This window comes from Protopterus annectens, chromosome 4.part0 (genome assembly GCF_019279795.1).
Source record: "Protopterus annectens isolate FY-2018-M chromosome 4.part0, PAN1.0, whole genome shotgun sequence".
In the NCBI taxonomy this organism is placed as follows: domain Eukaryota; kingdom Metazoa; phylum Chordata; order Ceratodontiformes; family Protopteridae; genus Protopterus; species Protopterus annectens.
The window spans coordinates 1665712082-1665734864 of NC_056733.1; the positions used below are offsets into that span (position 1 = coordinate 1665712082).

At 43.7% G+C, this 22783-nt stretch overlaps 1 protein-coding gene across 4 annotated transcripts in view; it reads right to left on the minus strand.

The window, feature by feature from the left end:
* PCDH1 (protocadherin 1) overlaps positions 1 to 22783 on the minus strand; it is a 1308367-nt gene that overhangs the window by 1214910 nt on the left and 70674 nt on the right. The window lies entirely within an intron of this gene.

Genomic DNA, 22783 nt, shown 5'->3' on the forward strand with positions numbered 1-22783 from the left:
GTATCCAATCCCTTGGAAAAGGAGCACCAGAGGAAGCCACAGCCCTGGTAGAATGTGCTTTTACAGAAGTAGAAAGGCTTTTCTTATGAAAAAAAATAACAAAAGGAAATAGCTTTAAGGTCCAAGAAGAAATTGTTTGCTTAGAAATGGCCAAATCTAGAGACGTACGATGGAAGGAAACAAAGTTGCTCAGAATTTATGAATGGCTTTAGTTTTATCTAAGCAATATCAGAGTTGTCCATGCATATCCAAGCTGTGAAGAACCTTCTCAACAGGTGTGTGAGGAGGAGAAAAAAGTGTGAAAATGAACAGGCTAATTAAGAGAGAACTCAGTAACCACCTTGAGCATAAAAGAAGGATTAATATGAAGAGACATCTCACCCCTTTCAAAAACTAAAAGGAGGGACAGACATAAGGGCCTGAAGCTCAGACACCCTTCTTGCTGAAGGGTCTTCAAAGTAAATGCTGTAAGGAAGCTGAAGCTGCAGGATCAAAAGGACCCAGAACCAATTTTTCAAGAAGAAAAATTGAGGTCCCAGGGAGGAGGAATAGGCTTCCTGGGAACCCTAATATGAAAGGCACCTTTAAGAAATTGTTTGACCTCAAACCTAGAAGCCAAAGGAGGAGTCAAAGGCAGATAAGCAGAAATAGCTGAAAGGTGAGCTTTAAGTGAAGAGTATGCTAACCCAGCAATGAAAAATTCACACAAACGAGAGAGACCCAAAGGAACCTCCACATAAAGTGGATCATGGCTACAAGCAAGACACAAGACAGAAAATCTCTTTCATTTGGATAAATAAGACTTCCTGGTAGCAAGTTTCCTGGCCTCCTGCAGTACCTGAAGCACAAGCTAAGGAAAATAAAGTTGCCTAAAAGGGATCGATATCCTATCACCCACAGTGTCAAGTGAAGAGTGAGCAAGTAAGGATGAATGGCGCACAAAGAGTAGGTCCACCCTGTGAGGTAACTTGTGGTTATTGCCCTTGACTAGGTGCAGAAGAAGGAACCAATGCTGCCTGGGCCAAAAGGGAGACCGTGACTAGATTTTGGGAAAGTTCTGTTGTAGAAAGAGGGCATGGGTGTCCACCATCCAAACCAGATGGCATGGGATACTGGTGCAAAACAGAGGAAGTTGTCTATTCAGGGGGGAGAGCAGGGCAAAATGATCTACATAAGGAGTACCCCAGTGGATACTGCGAAGTATCCGCTCAGTCTGTGTTATGGACCTACTCAAAGGAGTCTGCCACAGGTTCTGTTCTAAAGGAGTATAAACAGCCTAAAGAGTCGCCTGATACTGGACAGCCAAATCCCAAACCTGAAGAGCCAGTCTAGCTTGTTGATGTGCCACATCACTGTGGCATTGTCTGTAAAGTTTGAGAGGTCCTGGAAGGAATGGACTATAGAAGGCCTGATGAGCAAGGAGGAGAGCTCTCATCACATTAATGTTGATATGGTCAGCTTCTGATGATGGGGCCAATGGCCCTGAACTTTTAGAGGAACAAAAGAAGCCCCCTATCCCACATCTGAGAAGGGACTGGGGGCCAAGAAGAAGCTCCGAGTTGAGCGAGAATTGATGAATCCACAACTGAAGCTCTAGCTTAAAGTATGAAAGAAGAGGAACAAGAAAGTCCAAAGGATGGGAATGTTGAAACCATACTAACTTTACGAACCACTGTAGTTTTCTCATATGAAGCTTGGCTACAGGAAGTATATAAATGGCAGAAGTCATGTATGCCAGAGCCCTTAGAAACTCCCTGGTGTTGACCAAGACCTGAGGAAAGATTTCTGGAAATTTACTATAAACCCTAGACTGCAAACGGCAAAAAGCATAGTGGAGGTGCTGAAGCAGTCTCTGGAGAGGAATCCTGAATAAGCAGGTCATCCAGATAAGGAAAAATCTGTAATCCCCCCATCCTGCAAAAGGCAATCACAGGATCAAAGCATTTGGTGAAGACCCTTTGTGCAACAGAGAGGCCAAAGGGCAAAGCAGAGAACTGAAAGCAAGAAATAAGCAGAGAAATGCAAAAAAAATCCTGAAAAGAGGATGAATAGGAGATCCAAAGAGAGACTAGGAAAGCCTTAGGTAAAAGAAGAGGAAACAGGGTCTGAAGAGAAGACATTTAAAAAGGAAGGAACCTTCAGAAAGACGTTGAGCCAGAACAAGCCTCCAGGTTCCTTTTTTAAGCAGCAGAAACATTCTGGAATAAGGGTAGCTGTTCCTGAGGAGGTTTGGAAATCCCTTCATCTTTTTTGGGCATTTCTCTACCATGTAATACCCCTGATGAATGATGGGCAGAAACCAAGAATCCTAAGTGATCCTTAACCAACTGTGAAGAGACAAGACAAAATGAAGAGATAAAGGAACCTGATTTAGCAGGGAGGAAGGAAAACAGCCAAACAGAACCTAGGAGGCTTCTGAATAGCAGGATCAGAGTAGACTTAGGAGAATCCCTTTTAGAACCCTTTTTACCTTTGGGAGGACAGCAAGACTGTCTATGTAAAAAGGCAGGCATGAAAGGATAATTTTCTGAAATCTGGAAACAAAAAAGTTCCTGCGAGATCTTCTCTTTCTCCTGCAGGGCCTTAAAATGTTCAGCAGCTGCAGAACCAAACAGATTGTTACTGTCAAGAGGAGCATCCATCAATTTAGCCTTAACATCATCAGTCAACTGTTGGAGGCAAAGCCAAGAATAACTTCTTAGCACAGAACCAAAAGCAACAGCTGCATCATAATGCAGATGTTAGAGTGTATTCACTGTTGCAGTCATCACACTTCCCTGCAGGTAGCCCTTAGTCAGCCCGAATACCAGAGTCTTGGGATTTCTGCATCGGATGTTGTCGCTTCTTCCATGACGTCAGGTCATCAGGGGTATACAACAGGCAGCCGACACCATTACATCAGTTTTTTATGCCCCAGATGTCAGAAGCCCCCCAAACTGGAAGCTAGTATTTGGTGTGGACTACCACAGTAAAAAGTAAATACCCCTGCCATAAAAAATGGCCATATAGAGGATAGGTAGATAGGATAGAGGAAAACAGGGAGCTGGAGGGAGGGAAACCAGGACTGCAACAGTGAATATACTTGAACATCTACATTTATGGCAAGTGTAAACAACTGTACTATGTTCTTCATGTTTCACTGTAGCAGTCATCACACTTGGGTTGATTCCCAAAGCTGAGGACGGGTGGAGGCATTCAAGAGGAGTTAGGGCTGGCCAGCAGGCCTTGTAAGACTGCTGTAGCAAATCCAGCTCTGGATTTAGAAAAAATAGGTAAGTGGTAATGCTTGGTGAAGGTGTGTACAGAACTCCAGGTTGCAGCTTCCAGGATGTCCCTGGTAGGGACTCCCTTGAGAAACGCTGTAGAGGTGGAAGTAGCCCTAGTGGAATGTGTTCTGATCCCCTGTGTGGTAGGTTTTCCATGGTGCTTGTAGCAGAAATGGATGCAGTGTGCTATCTATTTGGAAACGGCTTGCTTTGAAATGGCCTTGCCCTCTGCCCCTGTAGCAAAGCTGACTAGCAGTTGGTCAGATTTTCTGATAGGACTAAACCTTTCAGACTAAACCTGTCAAGGTAGAACCTGAGCTGTCTGTGCATGTCCAAGAAGTGCAGGATCCTCTCCCCTTTATTTTGGGGATTAGGGAAGAAGGTTGGCAAATAGACGGCTGGGTTTAGAGCCACACTGGAAACCACCTTAGGCATAAAGGACAGGTTAATCCTGAGGGAAACCCTGTCAGCATGGAAAATAATGAAGGGTTCCACAGCCATTAGTGCCTGTAACTCAGACATTCTTCTAGCTGCGGTTATGGCTAAAAGCAAGGCTATTTTCCAAGAAAGGAATTTTAACTCTGCTGAAGCTGCAGGTTCAAAGGGGGTGGGGGGGCGAGATTTTCCAGTACAAAGTTAAGGTGCCAGGCAGAGATGGGTGCTCTTCAAGGGGGCCTTAAGTTGTTAGCCCCTCTCAGAAACTGTATGATGAGAGGGTAAGAGAATACAGGTGGCTCATTATTATAATGAGCTGAGATGGCAGAGGCATGAATCTTAATGGATTAGAAGAGGGTTAGGTCTCTGTGTAGTAGCTCCGCTACGTAATCAAGGATTTGAGGTAAGAAGGGCACAGCTGTGTCCTTTGCTTGAGACGGACTCCAAGAACAATATCTTTTCCACTTTTCAGCATAGGATTTTCTAGTACTAGGCCTTCTGGCCTCAAGAATGACATCCAGCACCTGCTTGCTGAGAGTTGCTTGTGGAGTATTCAGGGGATAAACCAGGCTGCAAGGTTTACGGTTTGCAGCTGTGGATGCAAAATCTGTCCCTCCTGCTGAGACAGCAGGGAAGGAGTCTGAAGAAGGTGCCAGGGTGGCACTGTTGTCAGACTGCGTAAGAGCGGGTACAAGTGCTGGCGTGTCCAATCTGGGGCAATAATAATTGCCCTTGGGCTGCCCTGTCTGATCTTGAGTAGTACCTTTGAGAGGAGGGGCAGAGGGGGAAAGGCATAACTTGAGAGGTTTTCCCATTTGAAAGATAAGGCATCCACTTCCAGGCCCTGCTGTAAGGGTTCCTGGTGCAAATTTGCTCAACTGGTGGTTCTCGGGGGAGGCAAAGAAGCCCACCTCTGGTGTCCCCCACCTCTGGATTAGAAGGTTGAAGGTGTTGGGCTCCAATTTCCACTCATGTAGGTCCAGAAGATTTCTGCTTAAGTCGTCTGCCAATGAATTCTGTTTGCCTGGCAGGAACTGAGCTTGCAGATGCACTTGGTTGCTCAAGGCTGTGTTCCACAGGGCCATGGCTTACCTGCTGAGTGGGTAAGAATAGGTCCCACCCGTTTCTTTATGTACCACATATAACTGTGGTGTTGTCTGTTTTTATCAGCAGATGTCCTGGAACGTCCTGGAAGGATTAGGTATTTGAAGGCTGTCAGAGCAAACTGTACAGCTAACATCTCTTTTTGACTGATGTGCAGGAGAATTGGTCCTGGGGTCCACTTTCCCTGAATGCATTTGCCTGCCATGTGAGCCCCCCATGCATAGTCTGATGAGTCCGTAGTCAGGGTTTGGGCGGCGAGGAGTTGAGTGAAAGGCAATCCCCTATTGTGGTTGCATGCTTCTGCCCACCAAATGAACTCTGCCCTTAGACAAGGAATAATCAGAATGACTGTTTGCTGTGATTTATTTTCACTGATGGTGTACCCCAATGAAGAGTCTTTTTACAAATGCCAGGTGCTGAAGTAGCTATTCCTGACTGTCCACCTGAATCAGGCAATTATCCAAGTATGGGAAAACTTGGATATTTCTCTGCCTGCAGTATGCAATGGCTGGAGGCAGGCACTTTGTAAATACTCTGGGCGCAGTAGATAAGCCAAAGGGAAGTGCAGAGAACTGATAGTGCATAGAGACTAACCTGAAACGGAGATATCTCCTGCAAGACTCCCTTATGGGGATGTGCAGACAGGCTTCTTTTAAGTCTAGGGTGGCTAGCCAGGCATCCTTGGCTAGCATAGGGAGAAGCTGTTGCAGGGTTAGCATTTTGAATTTTGGGACCACAAGAAAGGTGTTGAGAATTGATAGATCCAGGATTGGGCACCAACAGCCCTCTTTTCTGGGCATCAGGAACAGTCTGGAGTAGAAACCCTGTCCCCTTTGTTCTACTGGAACAGGTTGGATGGTCCTGATATTGAGCAGAGAATGTCTTTGCTTTTGAGCCTCTGCCCACTGGTTTGGAGGAAGGTCTGAAAACCTGCTTGGGGTTGGCAAGGAATGGAAGTAGAATCTGTACCCCTGGGATGCAATGTTTAGAACCCATCGGTCCTGAGTAATGGACATACAGTTTTTACATGAAGGGCATGTTTTCCTCCTAGGGGCGCAAGTAGATTGGCAGGGCCAGGAAGGATAACTGACAAGTCATTGTGAACTTTTACCATAAGGGGATGGCTTGTCACTCCCTGTTTTTGAGGCGGGAGCTCTCCATTGTTTAGATCTCAGCATACCCTGAAACTGTAGTCTGATTCCCCTGAGTTTGGACTATGAAGGCCTGGAAGGGGCTGGAAAGGACCAGTTTATTGTAGGTGAATGCCTACTGAATCTAGGTGGCTGCACTTGTAAGAATTCTTTAACAGTTTGCATAGATTTAGCTTTTCCTTCCATATTTTTAAGTACCTCTTCTGCTTTGGTGCCAAACAAAACAGCCCTGATTTAAAGGAGTGTCTAGTAATTTTGATTTGACATGGTCTGGCAAGGTTTGTACTTCAGCCAAGCATACCTTTTCAGTACAGTTCCAGTGACTGCAGCACTGGAAGATGCTTCTAGGGCATCAAAGCCGCACTGCAAAGTATACTTACTAACCTGGTTTGCAGAATGCATTAACTCTTGTAAATCTTTATTTTCTGCACAATCTGGAAGTAACACCATATTTTGTTTAATTTGTTCCATAATATGTTGCTGGTACTTCAACACATGAAACTGGCAATTCAATGCCCTGATGACAAGAGTTGCAGAGGTATATACCTTCTTACCCCAATCTGTCTAAAGCTCTTGAAGCCCTGTCTGAAGGAGTAGGGTTTTTGGCTCTAGTAGCCTTAATATCTTTAGGTCCCTGGGAAATGATCTCTGGATCTGTGGTAGGATTCGAGAAATTTGTGAGAATCAGGTACTCTGTAGTACTTGTCACATTTTCTAGGGGCCGGTGAGTGTTTGGAGTTAAGACTGGATTCCATAAAGACATCTACAACATCCAGGACAGGGAGTATAGCTAGGGGCCTGTGCTGAGGCAACTCAAAATATCCTCAGAGTCTCTTTTTGGACTGAGGATAATCCTGGCATTCCCAGCGGAAATGCTCTCAAGTATGCAAGGTTTCACCAAAAGAAAAATCCTCTGGAGGGGAGGCAGAGGGAATGGATTGCTCTGCATCGGAATCCTCAAAGGTAGATAAGGGTATGTCCTGGTAATCAGAATGGCCAGAGTCATCTGACTCCTGGTCTGTAGAATCAGAAAGAAACTCAATTCTTGGTCTCTTAGCAGGGGAAGGCTGGCTTCCCCTAATTAGGGTGATAAGGTCTTCAGCCATTCTAAGCATTTGTTTTTGAGGCATAGGAGCTTGAGCATACGCTTTGGTCATCGGTTTTGTAGACTTAGTGCATACTCTTGGCCTGAGAAACTTGGTAGTTTTAGCTAAAAAAGAAATTGTCAATTTAATGTGAATATCAGTAGGTCAGAATACACCCTCAGAAGCCAGTGCCTGCACGGCAGCTCTGGACCCATCCAAGGTAGAGTTTATCTCTGTCTATCTTTGTGCTTTTTCAGAAGATCAGTAGTCTGATGGCTTACTGAAGCAATTTCAGAATACGGATAATGAGAGCGAAAGAATTTGGCAACAAAAATAGCCCAACGATGAATGGTTTGGGCGTTAAACAAGGCACAAAACCGACAGCGAGGGACGTCGTGGTCTAGGAATAAACAGGTGACGCAGTAAGAATGAAAATCTCTGTGAGGTATTTGCTTTCCACAGGTAAGACAATTGTTAACTTTTTCTGACATGGGTTAGAGCATGAAAAAAGAATCCCCAATGGAGTACTTAGCTTTAGAAGACTTCAGGCTTGAAACTCGAAAAACAAAAATTTCAGGTAGCGGCCGACTTGCACTTGCAAACTGCTTCTGCTTCGGGCTCCTTCTCGGCAAGAAAGACTAGTGTAATGGCATCGGCTGCCTGTTTTATACCCCTGAAGACCTGACGTCTTGGAAGAAGCGACAGCAACTGACGTAGAAATCCCAAGACTCTGGTATTCGGGCTGACTAAGGGCTACCTGCGGGCAAATAACCCAAGTGTGAAGACTGCAACAGTGAAACACAAAGAACATCTACATTTGACAGAATGACAGGCCAGTTGATAAGAGAAGCCCAACAAAGAGAGAGGTCTGAGGTCTTCCCCTCAGACTCAGAAAGGTCAGAAATAACCTGAGATAGAAGAGCTAAAACATACCTGACCATTATGGGTCTGGTAGTGGAGAGTCTGAAAGGCCAAGGAAGCAGTAGTGTACACCTTTTTGCCCAACCTTTCCATGGCTCTACTGTCATTGTCAGAAGGAAGTAATTTAGTGGAAGGCAAAAGTTTGGAAGGTTAGTCTGAAGAAACAGAAATAGAGAGGTCAGTAGAAGGACATTTGAAAGAAACTTATAAAACCCATCAGGTTTAGGGGCTGGGGGTCGATGATCTTGAGCCTGAGAAGCTGCTGAAAAAAAAGTGTCCAAAAAGGCAGAAAAGACAGGATGGACAGCAGAAGACTTAGGAGACTCCATCTGGAGGAGTTCATAACACCGCCTATGAACATCAGAGACCTGGGTACAGTTGCATTAAAAAAAAAAAAAAAAAAATCCATCATACAAGATATAGGAGAGTTCTTCAAAGGGAGAATCTGGACTAATGGAGTCTTCTCCTCACAGCCACGTTCTAATGGAGAAGGAAATCAGAGGAATAAGCAAAAGACTCCGCTCCAGAGTTCAGATCCTCATCAGAATAGTCCTGCTCACTAGGCCTCTTAAGAGGAGTAGAAGACCAAGGGGGGCAGGAACAAAAACTCCCTGGGTGGGGGCTTCAAGCCCATGAGCTTATTAAATTATCCCTGTATGAAACCCCGCCATTCATGCCGAGGGTCCTTAGGAGCAGGGGAAAGGTGTTTTGCTTCTTTTTCAAAGAGATGTCAATCCCTAAAGATCTTCAGAGGTTCATACCCTTGCCAACGCTCAAACGTAGTGGGAATCTCCTCTCTAACAAGAATCTGCAGAGCACCCCCCAAGTCTCTCAGATATGATCAGCTGTGGTTTCCCCTCAACATCCATAACAGATGTCTGCAAAGCCTCAGAGGACGTGAAAAATGCCAGATCCATGCTGGCCTCTGAAGCAGTTGCAACAGATGAATTTGATGGAATAACTGGACGAACCTCTGGACTTTCACCATCCTCAAGAGACGTCCAGAGGGAGATGGTAAAGCAACCAAATCTGCCCTAACTTTTCTGATCTTCTTCTTGAGAGACAGCTGACTGTTGGGCCAGGATGATTCCACCTTTGCACCCTGCACCAGCTTAAGATGTTGGTTCTCAAGGTAGTTTGACAAGGAGAGAGATGATGAAGAGTTAAGGACAAATGTTTGACAAATCAGGCATGACTTATAAACACAAGAGGCACCCAAGCAAAACAAACACTGCTCGTAATGGTCCTTATGGGGAATCTGTCTCCCACACTGACATTTTCCCTTTCTGGATGACATACAACCTCACAACAAAAAGAAACAAACAGTCAGGATAAGAATAAATACCCCTACTGGGCATTATCTGAAATGGCTTGGTAACCAGCAGACAAAGGAGCATTCAGACCGATGATCAAAGATGGTGTTTAAACTGGCACCAAGGAAGTTCTGAGGTAGGTACATCCGTATGTCACCTTTCTGCCCTATGCCATGAGAGGGGGGGGTATATGTGTAATGTAGGACATCTTTAAAACCCTAAGGCTTTGGAATACTGGTCAGACATTGGCCTGCCCTCAACAGGGGATCTATACAGTAAGAAATACTGCAACAGTGATATGAAAGACATCTAGCAGTACTCCCCTAACAGCATCAGGCAAAACACAGAGGAGTTGTTGCTGTCTTCAGATAATTACAGACACAGTCCATATCCCCACACAAAATAGAATACAGGGACATGGAAAAACAGGCAAAGAATATTTAACAGATCTGAAAGAAGAATATTCTGGAGAAAAGAATTACCTGATGACATAAGTGTCAAATGCAGATGAGCAACTAAATATCTTAAAGAGAAATTATACAAACTGGGTTTATGGAATATGGTTTCACAGGAAGCAGTCTTCAGAACTGCTAAGCCCAATAACCATATCCAGACAGCCAAGAGTATCAGCACATGGCACTCACTCATGGATATGTGAGAGAGGTTACACAAAAGCACAAAAGAAAGAGTTATGAATGGTACATAATAATGTGGTTCAAAGAAACTGCCACAAGTGTCATCACCCCCACAATTAAAGTTTATTCAACATTCACGTTACTACAATTGGGGAAAAAACACTGGGCATGTAACCTTAAAATGAAAAAGAAAACAGCATTAATGGCAGTATGGTACATTAAGTGGCATATGGTTTAGACATTTAACTTAACTGGACTCAAAGTGGTCAAGTCAATTCATGTAAATTGTGTTTCTGTTTAGTCCAACTACTCATGTACACTTCCTGCTCTAGAGTTCCAGGACCTATAATTTGTGATGAAGTAGTCTGTAAGGCTGACATCTAGAGAATAAATGCAAAATTAAACACTTCAGTGCTCAGTGCATAGTTCACTCTATAGTAATGGGCAACTGCTTCTTCATCCACGTAAATAAAACCTCAGAGGCATGTACCTACCTTATGTTTATCTTTCTCCACACAGTTTGCTCAATTCACAGTCAGCTCTGTAGTCTACTTTGTTCCACTCTACCCAGGTTTAGCTGGTGGCCAGGGAGACAAGAAATGGTAGGCAAGTAAGCACTTCTTGACTTTTAAGGGGTGGAACCACAACTGGTCTAGACAAGACTGTGCTGAATACTAAAGGGGTGCAAAGGCTGCAGGTATTACATTATAAAATGTAATAGAGATAACAGCTCCACAGGGGCTGACAGACACTGACCTATGAAGTAACATTGCCTTATATCAAAATCTCTGACAAACAGTACAGGTCCAGAGAGATAAAGACTTGGAGCAGGTCAAGATTGTCTCTTTTAGCCTAGAGATTGATAAAATGTACAATAACATATGAAATAGGTTCAGAGTTTCATAGCCTTAGTAGATGAAGTAACCAATACTTTGCTCAAGAATCTTCATTTTCTATCTACTGATTGAGCCCCAAGACTAAACAAATTGGGTGTCTAAGGTTCGGGTCTCCCCTCTCTATAATGGCAGAGTCATCAATAAGAACCCCAAGGGGAGGCTGCACTTAGAACCACATAAAACAAATCGGAGAACCATGCATATTTGGGCCAGAAGAGGACCACTAGATTAACACTGCTCCCACAAGACCTTCCTGATCAGGGGAAAAAAGGAAGGAAAAGCCTGAAGCCACCTTTAAGGTCAGCCAAGGATGACTATATTGAATGGAGGGAGGAGGGAAAAAGTTCTCTAGAATTTTTGGACTGGTTAGTAATGCAGAGTGCTTCTGAAAAGGGTATTCCTGGTCTGCGCTGTACTGGCAATGTCCAAACTGGGTGACTAATCTTGTGCATGAAGAGAAAGGCGGAGTCTGAATTTATACACAAAGTTGGATAATCCACAAATATGCGAGGGATGTAGAAAACTCACTGTTTCCTGGTACAGTATCATGCTTGGTCATGTTTGCTGAAGTATCAATCAATTTTGAAAGTGTACTCAAATTTCCATGAGAGAGTGCTTCCTAATAGAACTGAAATGTTAGCAAGATCATCTCCTAGGGAAGACCATGTCCCTTGAGCCATTTTTGCATTGAAATAGATCCCCACACCCTAGTAAGGGGACAGTCTTGTGCCCGTTGGGCAGAGCTAAGCCAGTGCTACTGCTATGCATCTGATGAAGACAGTGGATACCAAGGTGAGACTAAATGGTAGGGCCCTGAACTACAACTGACTAGCTTCTATTTTTAAGTGGTGGAGCTTCCTGGATACTCTGACATTTTATCTGTGGAAGCAAGTGTCCTGGGGAGAAAACAACACATTCAGTTTCCTCCTGACAGCCAGAGGAAGATGAACTGCAGTGCGATCCAGACAGAATGTAGATGTTTAGTACACTGAGTACTAGAGTGAGCCTAAAATCCTGTGCCTTTTAAAGCACAACAGCACTTTGAATAGTAACGTTGCCCCAGTGGTGTGGTGGGGCAAGTTGGGAAGTATCATTCTGCAAGGAGCTGTTGCACCTCCTTCCTTACAGGTTATCTGATAGGGTGGCATGTCTAGCAAATATTAAGATGAGCACTTGGGGGGGGGTCGATAAAGGGGTGAAGTATCTAAAGGAAATCACCCAGATCTCCTGGTATATTCTGTGCCATACGGAGAAGTGTAGGGAGAAACTACTCCAACTGTCCCCACAGGTAAAAGTGTGAGAGGTGGTCGGGAATGTCACAGACCCCACAGATGGGGCCACAACTGCAGTGGTACAGTTGGCACCCACTGCTGGTGGTCCACTTTTGTAGCTACCTCTATAAGATAGAGTGACTGACAGACAGCTCCACAGCTCTGTGGTCCCTGCAAGGTATGTTGGGGGTGGGGCTCTGTCTGTCTCTCTTATTTTATGGAAAAGGAGCAGTGGGGAAAATGAAACATCATCCCAACAAATGAAAAGGAGCACCCTGGACACTGAGGTGATCAATTTCAGGTCCACATCCTGGATAAATTAAACAGATCAATTTCAGGTCCAGTTCGCAAGGACCATTTAAACAGTATATCCATGGATGCCATTCTGGAATCAAAAGCAAAAGCTAGGAGTGCTTGTGAATGGTTATACCATATTCTACTGCCCTTAGAGCTCTCTCTTCAGTACTGTGTTCAAACCATACCATTAGGCTGCTCATAGTCAAAGTTGTCGAAATCTGGCAAACTGCTTCTCCTTGACGGCCCTTCAGACTCTTGGCAGTATGTAATATTTTGTCTACTCTCTCTCAAAAGAAAGTAGATTTCAGCATGCTGAGGCACATCACAGATGAAAACCTCCATTTCCCTATCCTGTCCAATGACTCACATTCCTTATCAGAAAAGATCATGATCCTGGGACTAGTAGTCCTGCCAAGAACAGCCAAGGAAACAGTCACATCCAACTTGTAGCTGGCATATTCCTTTAGAGGTCTAAGACACTCGTTTGACTTCATCGGACAAGGAGCCACATGTCCAAGTTGTCCCATGCAACCTTTTAATGTAGCTTCACCGTTATCAGCAATAGGAAAGACCAAACAAGAGTATGATTGGTGAATCCTACAGGGTCTTATGTGAAATCCCTACTTTTTCAGTCCTCCAAAGGTAAAATAGGCATATGGACCACTCAACATTACACACACATGCACTCGCGCACACACACGCGCGCGCACTCGCACATACTCGCGCATACACAATCGCTCACACACTCGTGCGTGCGCACACACACAATCGCTCACACACTTGCGCACGCACACACACACACAATATTTCAAGCAAGCCTGTCAATATACCAAATCAGGTGTTCCTGTAACAAGTGTCTATTCCATGCATCTGCATCTCTCTGAGAACCGATTAGTACACTTCTCATTCCTACAGTGCCTTCTACATAGGTGCTCTAATCATTCGCATCTTTACAGGATGAATAATATGGAAACCCTTTTTGGCCCACTTTTATTTTTGTTTTTCTGGGAATCGTTTTACATCTGAAGAAAGAATTTAAGGATAAACTAGCTTTACTGGGACTAAAAGTATCAGAGCCACCACTGTAGGATGTAGGGATGCAACTCAGATTCCTGAATCAGAGCAGGTTGGAAGGCCATGCTGGACAGCCAGCACTCTATGCTTTTGCATGCTGGCCAACTCAAATTTCAGGTGGTGACTTTGCAAACTCTGAAGGAGCTGGAGGGCCTGAACAAGAAATAATCCATTAAAGGGCCATCATGAAGGAGCGGATGCAGGCCCTGAAGAGAGCAATAACAGAGCCCAGAAAAGCAACAACATAAAGGAGCTTATGGAGAGTTTGAAGACAATAATGACACCCACCCATAGGCAGAGCAGAACCAGCCTAAAGGCACTAACACCAAGGATACCATTACAAGCCCATGTAATGCAGGAAGAACTAACATTGAGGAAGATCCAAGGTAGAGGAGATTGAGGGAAAAAAGGCATTTCTGGCATCAGTAGTGAAAAAACAAATTATTCCTATAGCCTAGACTGTTCTAGAGAGAAATGGACATAGAATCATATCCCCTTTCATGATTTCCACAAATTAGGGGCAAAGGAGGGATCAAAGCATCCTTTCAAATATGTTTCCCAACAGCCCTGATCAGTTCAGTCGTCACTGGAAGGGCAGGAGATGGTTTGTTTGAAAGGAAGGAAACCCCTTACTTCATGGTATGGACAGATAATTCTGAAGATTCTTGTCCAAAAGTAGAAATCACAGTCGTAACTGTAGGACTAGTCATTCAAGGAGAAATCCTCCATTGTGGCTGCTTGAACAAATTCTTATAGTAGTCATAGCTTAATCAATTAAGCTTGTATGGCCTTAATAACTTAACATTCGACAGATTTAGTTAAAAGCCACATAAATAGTTGAGACAACCTAAAGGAAGTGTGCATAAGTTATTATATCCATTATTTTCTGCCACAGTGACATTCAATACACTGACTTCTTACCTACCTACCCAAAGATCAAACTGAGTTTTAAATGAAACAAGGTGGTCAGACTTGCTTTACAATGGATACCATTCCAAATTCTTGTAATCACCTTGGTAATAAATCTGCTTCACTGTGTGGTTTTATTTAGTGGAACTTTAAAGTTATTATATTTGTGAGTGACTGAATTAAAGCCCATGTCTATATTTAATATGGCCTTTTCTACCTCATCTGTGCAAACAATATAGGCTAAACAACATTACCTTACAGTATCTGTAATGAAATGAGTGCAGAGCCCGTCTCAATAACAAATATAGCCAACACAGAAAACATACCTGATTGTACTGAGTCAATCCTGCTAAACTGTATACTAGTATACAAACATAAGGAATTATATTCCAACAATGGTCTTATGTATGAAATATACAACATTACCATTCTCTTTCATCCCAGTAATATGCATTTTAGCATGCAGTCCACCTGTCCCAAAGCTTTAGTCCTTATGTTATCAACAGGTTTAAGTTTAATCTATCAGTATCCCCACCTCTACTTATTTGTAGAGCAACATACCTGGGCCATCTATTGTTAGTCGGACTTCTACCAAAACACAATCTGGCAATTGTTGTTACTAAATACATGTTTTTACCCAAACAGAACTCTCATTTAAAACACTTGCTGAGAATGAGGTTATTCTTAATATTATTCTCAACAGGTATAACCATAAAACCAACCTTACAGTTCAGAAACTTATTCACCCAGCAATTTTTGGTTTAGATGTGAAAGTAGCCTTAACTAGATTTAAAAAAGGCCCAAGACAAAGCCTTGTGGAACACTATCACACTTATTTGCTCTGAGAAAGAATACCTAAAACTGCTATGTGGTGGGAGTGATCACCAAGCCAGGTGTAGACCTGTAACTAGATTAAACTGAAATAAATTTAGGTTATTAATAAATGAGGAGAGATAAAGTGCCAAACACTGTTGCAAAATCCAATATACCTCTCCACCAGATATAACCTGATCATAAAACTCAATCCAGTTAGTCAAGGTTGATTTCCCCTGAGAAAAAAAAAAATAGGTTGGTTGATGTCTAAATAGTTCTAACTGCAATCAGGGGGATATCAATAGTGCTGACTAAGGTTTCCATTTTGGGGATAAACTCTTGGCTAGGCTTGTAAAGGCCCCAGGGCCATTAGCTCTTATGACCCTATAAGACATCCTTTGAAACAATTCCCCATTACAGGGGTTAAACATATTGCTGTATAATTCTGGGGCAACAACCTATTACTGTTTTTAAAAGTTGGGGTAATAAATATTGATGTCCTTACGTTCAACACTGCAGTATTCCTTACTAATGCGATTCCCTGCCGTGAAGCCCTCTGCCCAGCCAGTTTACAAAAAGATTTCCGTTGCTTTAAGATATGCTGAACAGCACCTGCTTTACTCCTTGTGTAAGGTAGGGCATAAAGGTGACATTCAGGCGTACCATCCTCAGAACTTTTTTGCCGCAAGTTCAAATGCTGTTTTAAACCGTAGGTCTGTTGCGTACATCTGTAGTTTGCTGGAGTCCTCACAGTTGTAGATAAGTACCCAGTTGGGTTTTTGGTTAATTTTTGTGTTTGTTTAGTGCTGTTTGGAGTTAATGTCATCCAGGAAGGGTAAATGCCAGTGTGGGAGACAGATTTCCCATGAAAATCGTCACAATAAGTGCCTTTTTGCCTTGGTGCTGCTCATGACTATACATCTTGCTCAATTTGTCAGGCACTTGTCCCCAAAACTCTTCGCAGTAAGCTTTCTTTCCTTTCCTTGTACCTTGAGAACCAGCAACTTAAGTTAAACGCCAAAAAATGTATAGTCATACCCTTCGGGAAAAACAAGGTAACCCCAAGCTACCATATAGGTGGCAATCCACTAAGCACAGAAGAGGTTATCAGGGACCTGGGGACCCAGGTTGACAGTGGCCTTTCTTTTGACACTCACATTGCTAAAGTGGTTAGAAAGACCTTCTACATTGCCCACCTGATCATGAAGGGATTCACATCCAGATCTAGTGAGGTCATTGTTCCCCTGTACTCTTCACTTATCAGACCAATGATAGAGTACAATGCCCCATTCGGGATGTATCTCACCAGACATCTGCAGCAATTGGAGAGACCCCAAAAGTTCCTCACCAAAAGGATAAAGGGACTCCAAAATCTGTCATATGCTGCCAGATTGAAGAAACTCCAGCTCTATTCAGTCGCATACAGTCTGCTCAGAGGTGACATGTGCCTGACATACAAGGCCATGTCCAACCCGGAATTAATGGACATGCTCCACCTCAAACAATCCAAATCCACCAAAACCACTAGAGCAAGCAACTTAAACCTTAGCACGGATATAAATAGGACGTGCTGGAGGGATAGATTTATCACTCAGAGACTCCCTATGCTGTGGAATAAAATCCCGGTCCATGTGAGGCAGAGCACCTCGCTGACTCTGTTCAAGAGAAATCTAGACCTGTGGATGGGAGATCATAGGTTTACCCCGGGAATCATCTCTGTGTCACTGCTGGACAGAGGCACAACAAACTAATGGGTACAGTATTTTTTCATATAAGGGGTGGCGTAAGCCACAAAAATTTGGGCTAGGCTTATAAATGCCTTAGGGCAGATAGCCTAGTATGAACCTATGAACCTATGAACTTAAGCTTCATGCTGCGGGTACTAAGGATGGAACTTCCTGCCCTGAGGGTCAGCCATCTGGGAAGAAGGTGCATAAGGTAAGGCTGGAATCTTCCACACTGCTGGGTGTTTCTCTTGAGCTTATTATGCACCTGGAGGCTCACCTGGTTGTTGTTCTACTGTGTTCGAATTGGAGGCCAGTGAGGATCTGGCAAGCAGCATGTCCGACGAGGCTTTGCAGGCATCCCTTTTAGGCACTCGGAAGGAACCACAGTGACTGTTTCATAGGGGTCTAATGGGGTTCTGCAGTTTTTCTTACGAGAAGTTCCTACTTCAGTTGTGGAATGCCGTCCTGGGTCTGGGCCTTCTCAGGATTCCAGGATGGCTGTCCCTTTGAAGAAAAAACAGAAATCTAACCATGTCCCTTCTGCTCCTAGGGATCCACAAAGTAAGTGGCAGGCCTTTACTCAGTGGTTATTAAATGCTTTACTGTCACTGAGGCCTCCTCAAGGGGTTTCAGTTCCTGCTCCTCCTTGGTCCTCCTCTTCTCCTAAAAGGCCTAGAGGACTGCATTCTTCTGAGGCGGATTCTGATGATGACTCCCTTGCTTATTCTGCCCAGATTCCTTTCTCCTTTAGACTAAGGGTCTGAGGAGGATGATTCTCATACTCTTAATAACCCCTATGAAGAAATTTCCTTTGGGGACACTATCTCTAGGATGACGGACTTAAGTGGGATTGTGCCCAGGTTTCGGATATCCATGAGGTACAATGAGTTACTGCAAATGGAATTTCCTAAACCTGCAGCCATTCCTCCTGTCTTGCCTGCTGTATTGGATGCTTTTTCCACTGCCTCTAAAGTGCCGGATTCTCTTCCCCCTGCTACCCGATACATTTTACAGGGTGCCTGAGGATTTTTCCTTTTTGTTTAAATGTCCTGCTGCTGACCCCCCTAGTATCTGTAGCCTCTGATAAGCCCTCTCAGTTGCTTCTTTAATCTCAGTTGCTTCTTTCATCCAGGTTACTGCCTCCTGACAAGGCCAGTAGGACCATGGATAGGTTGGCTAAGAAATGTATACTTCCTCTACCCTGGCTTTTAGGTGTATTAATTATCAGACCCATAATTCTAGGTATGTCTTGGCTCTTCTTTCTCAGGCCCGTCAGGTTCTTTATGATCTTCCAGACTCTAAGGGTAAATCTTCTTCTCTTTCCTTGCATGGGACTTCCTCTCAGGTAGTTCATCATTTTATCATATGTAGTTATGATGCTGCAGATGCCTCTTCAAGGGCTGCTACCTCTGGTTCAGTTCTGAGGAGATATTCCTGGCTTTGGCTTCAACCTTTGCCCGATAACATTAAGGCTAAGTTGCTGGATGTTCCTCTGGATAATACTCTTTTTGCTTGTTGAAGTGGCTGCTGGTTTATTAAGCCTCTTCAGGACAAGGGGAAGGCTTTACAGGAGCTTAAGCATGTCTGTGTTTCTCCTGTGAGTAAATTTCAATGAACTACCCTTCTAAGCCAGCCTTTGTTCGTAGGCAGTCTCGCCCTCCTTCTAAAGGTAAAAAGGGTAAAATGGACTTCTGCTAAGGCAATTCAGACTGCAGGGATTCCTAACCCTTCCTTTCCTGACAAACCAGGTACTGTCCGACTATCCACCCATTCCCAACCACATTCCTCTGTCTATTCGTCTTTCTCTCCCTCTTCGGCTCTGGATCACATCAGGATTCTTGGGTTTTGTCAATCATTTATCAAGGGTACTTCATGGTCTGGATTTCCCATCCTCCTTTTATGTGCATTCCTCAGCCTCTTCGGGAACAGCTTCCTTTTCTCCCCAGGGGTTCTTTGGGACCTCTTGTCTCAGGGTACTATTCAAGAAGTCCCTGTGTCCAAAAGGGGGGGAATGGGTTTTATTCAAAAATGTTTCTAGTGCCCAGAAAATGAGGTACTTGGGAGATCTCCATCTGAACACCTTTCTGAAGGTGCCTTCCTTTTGGATGTTGTCCCTTCAGTCCATTTTTCCTCTTACTCCCTGGTGTCTCTGGACCTCTTACTCCCTCCTTTCTGGTGTCTCTGGACTTCAAGGATGCTTATCTCCATATTCCGTTCAGGAGATTTTTGTGTTTCTCTGTTGCTTCCTGGCATTTTCAGTTCTATGCTTTGCCCTTTCACCTTTATACTGCCCCAAAGGTGTTCACCAAATGCCTCATTCCTGTGATTGCCTTTTGCAGGCTTCAAGGGATCAAAATCTTTCCTTATTTGGATGACCTGCTGATTCAGGTGCTTTCTCCAGAGGTCCTTTTTCCAAAATCTGCATTTTATCATTTCTCTTCTTCAGAGCCTGAGGTTCATGAAAAACTTCAACAAGTCCTCCCTGACTCCTTCTCAGGACCAGGTCTTTCTGTGTTGCAGGTTTCAAACTGTGCCAATGCTGGCATCCCTGCCTCCTCCAAAGGCATTAAGTCTCATTTCATTAAGTATCATTTCTTTCTTTCAAACTCTTCCTCATCTGGCTTCCACTTCAGCCAGGGAGTTTCTGAGAGCTCTGTGGTTCATGGCTTCGACCATTCCAATGCTTCCTCTGGCCACACTCCACATGAGGAAGTTCCAGTGGTTTCTGAAGTCTGTGTGGCTTCAGCTTGCACATGTTCTAGGCTTTCCTGTTCCTTTTCTCCAGTGTCTCAATTTCAAACTTCTGTGGTGGATTCAGCAGTCTCTGAATCCAGGGCTCCCATTTCAGCCTCCACTTCCCTCTCAGGATCTGTTCACAGATGCTTTAGATATGGGATGTGGAGCAACATTTGGCTCCCTGAAAGTTCAGGGAGTGTGGTTGCTTCGTCAGGGGAAGAAGCACATCGACATCAGAGAGATGAGGACTCTTATGCTGGCTCTTCAGGCCTTTCATCCTGTCATCTGCAGAGCCTCTCAAGGTATTCATGGACAATACCACAGTCGTGTGATATATCAGCAAACGGGGGTACGAGATCCTACCGTCTTTGCCAGCTGGCACTTCTGGTATGGGATCTGGCTATCCAATATCTTGCGACTCTTCAAGCAGTTTACATTCCTTCAGATTGGAATAAGATTGGAATATTGTGACAGACAATCTGAGCAGGTTCTTCACTCAATCCCATGCTTCACAGGGATGTGTTTCTTTACATTGTTCACCAGTGGGGTACTCCTCAAGTAGATCTCTTTGCCTACTCTGAACAGACAGCTTCCCCTGTTTTGTGCCAGAGTCCCAGGTCCTCTGGTCTGGAAGATGGACACCCTCTCATTTTCTTGGAATGGGGTGTTTCTTTATGCATTTCCTCCGCTCCCTCTCATTCCAAGAGTCCTGTTCAAGATTTAACAGGATGCTCCCAAAATCTTGGTGACTCCCTTTTGGTCATGACAGCACTGGTTCCCTCTTCTGCAAATCTAAATGGAACTGGTTTTCTGTCTGGTGTTTTTCTCGTGACCTGGACCCACTTTCTGTGGATGTGTGATGCCCATGCACTGGCCCAGCAATTAAGGAGCCTTAATCCTCACTACTAACACCAGTGAGGGGCATCCATATAGGGAAAGGATAATAAATATACATACAGTAAAGCACAGTTTCCCTTAAGTGCACACAGAGACCACAGTCAGTCTGGGGAGGGTTTCTCCCTTTCTCTCCAGGTCCCAAATAAGACTCCTCACTGGCACAGCTATAGGGTCCAGATCTTAGCCTAGTGGGCAAGCTAAAACCTCCAGCACCCTCTCTGTCCAACCAGTGCTTCATGTCCCTGTCCAAGTAACTGACACACACACACACACACACACACACACACACACACACACACACACACACTGAGTTAAGAGTTCTATACAACCACACAGACACTCCTCGGGAGGGCTGGCACAGGTTCTCCAGCTGTACCCCTTTTACCCAGACTATAATGGTAATACCACTTGCCACCACCCACTAATATTTATCAGCTAGCTAAAGGCTCTTATGAAAAGGTGTCCAATTATGCTGTGCAATATTATTATCAAAATGGTAAGTGCAACTGAACAGTCAAGACTTATTGGAGTGGCTTGGGCAGTATCACTACATACATGCAATGTTCTCTAGAGCTTAAATTATCTCTACACAAAACATCCACAGTTGAAATATTTAAAAATATTTAAATAATAAATAATAAAAACACAAGACAATACTTCTTACTACACAGTACTAGTCAAGAGTTGAGAGATCATAGAGAAATACTGAAAATAATACAGTAGAAAAATTCTGATATCAGTACAGAAAAAAATAACTAATCTAATCTTCCTAGTTCCTTGCTATATGCAAGGGAAAACACAGTTCTAAAATAAACTTGTATACAGAGTAAGGCAGTGCTGGTGATGTTGGATGTTCAAGACAAATGCTAAATGCTCTCATTCTTTCTGTCCTTAAATTGATAACAGTACCACTAATTCATTTCAGATTACATAATTTCTTTCTGGTTCCCAGGCTAACATAGACGCAAAGGTTAATAGCCCTGTTGCTCTTGCAGCTGGTCAGGAAGCTAGAGCAATAAAAGAAATTATACATGTAAATTCTAGCCATTAACACGGACCCAAAAACAATAGGCAGAATGCCCCCCTCTAGACATTTCGGCTCAGAGTTTTAGATCAAAGAATTTCACAATGCTTGACTTATCTGCTTTCTTACAGCAGAGTGCATGGTTACATTTTTTGCAGTTCAACATCCAATACAGTCCTTTTTACATTTAAGTGAGCAAGCTTACGTTAATATTTACAAATAACAGAAACTAGCTAGGCTGGCAGTGATCACCTACCTTCACAGAATGTTCCTTTGGTTCTTTCTTATTTGTGCGAGTTGCTCAATGTTTGGCCTATTATTCTATTAAGACCCACTTATCAGCTCTTTCTGCTGGTCTGCCTTTAAAACCTCCATTAGCTTATAAATTTCAGGACAAGCAGTTTCTTAAAGGCGTCCTGAATATTAGACCTCTCAGGAAGGCTGTTCCTCCTCCCGGAGATCTTAATTTTGTTCTGGAAAAATTGACTCGGGCTCCTTTTGAGCCTGCTGTTTCAGCTTCCTGGCAAGATGGTTTTGTTAGCTCTTACTTCTGCCAGAGGGGTGTATTGAGTTGCAAGCCCTTACAGCTTGTCCACATTCTTTAATATTTCAAGAGGACAGGGTACCCTTGTGTAATAATCCTTTTATGCCCAAGGTGGTTAATGAGTTGTCACTTTAAATTTTTTCCCTCTCCACAATCTGACAGTGAGAGGGTGCTACATACCTTAGATGTGCATACACAGCTCAGATTTTATTTGGATAAAACTAAAGCTATCCGGACGTCTGACCAGTTATTTGTTTCCTTTCATCCTAGTTCTTTAGGTCTGGCTGTTTCCAAGCAAGGTATTTCCACGTGGATTTCAAAGGCTATTTCTTTTTGTTACACTTTTCATGGTGAGAGCCTTCCTTCTTCTAGAACAGCTCATTCCACTAGAGCTGTGGCTGCTTCTGGTGCTTTTTTTCAAAGGCTTAGATGTTAATTCTATTCTTGAAGCTACTACCTGGACTTCTGTGCATACCTTTACCAAACATTACCAGTTGGATGGTATCTCCAGAGCTAGAGCTGGTTTTGCTGCTGCCACTCTTCATGGCTTCTTGGAGGGCTCTGCTGCTTCCTCTTCCCAGGTTTCTTTAGCTTTTGCACTCTCCCATTAGTACGGAATACTGCAGCGGTGAATGTAAGGACATAGTACAGTTGTGTAAAATCTTACCATAACAGTAGATGTCCT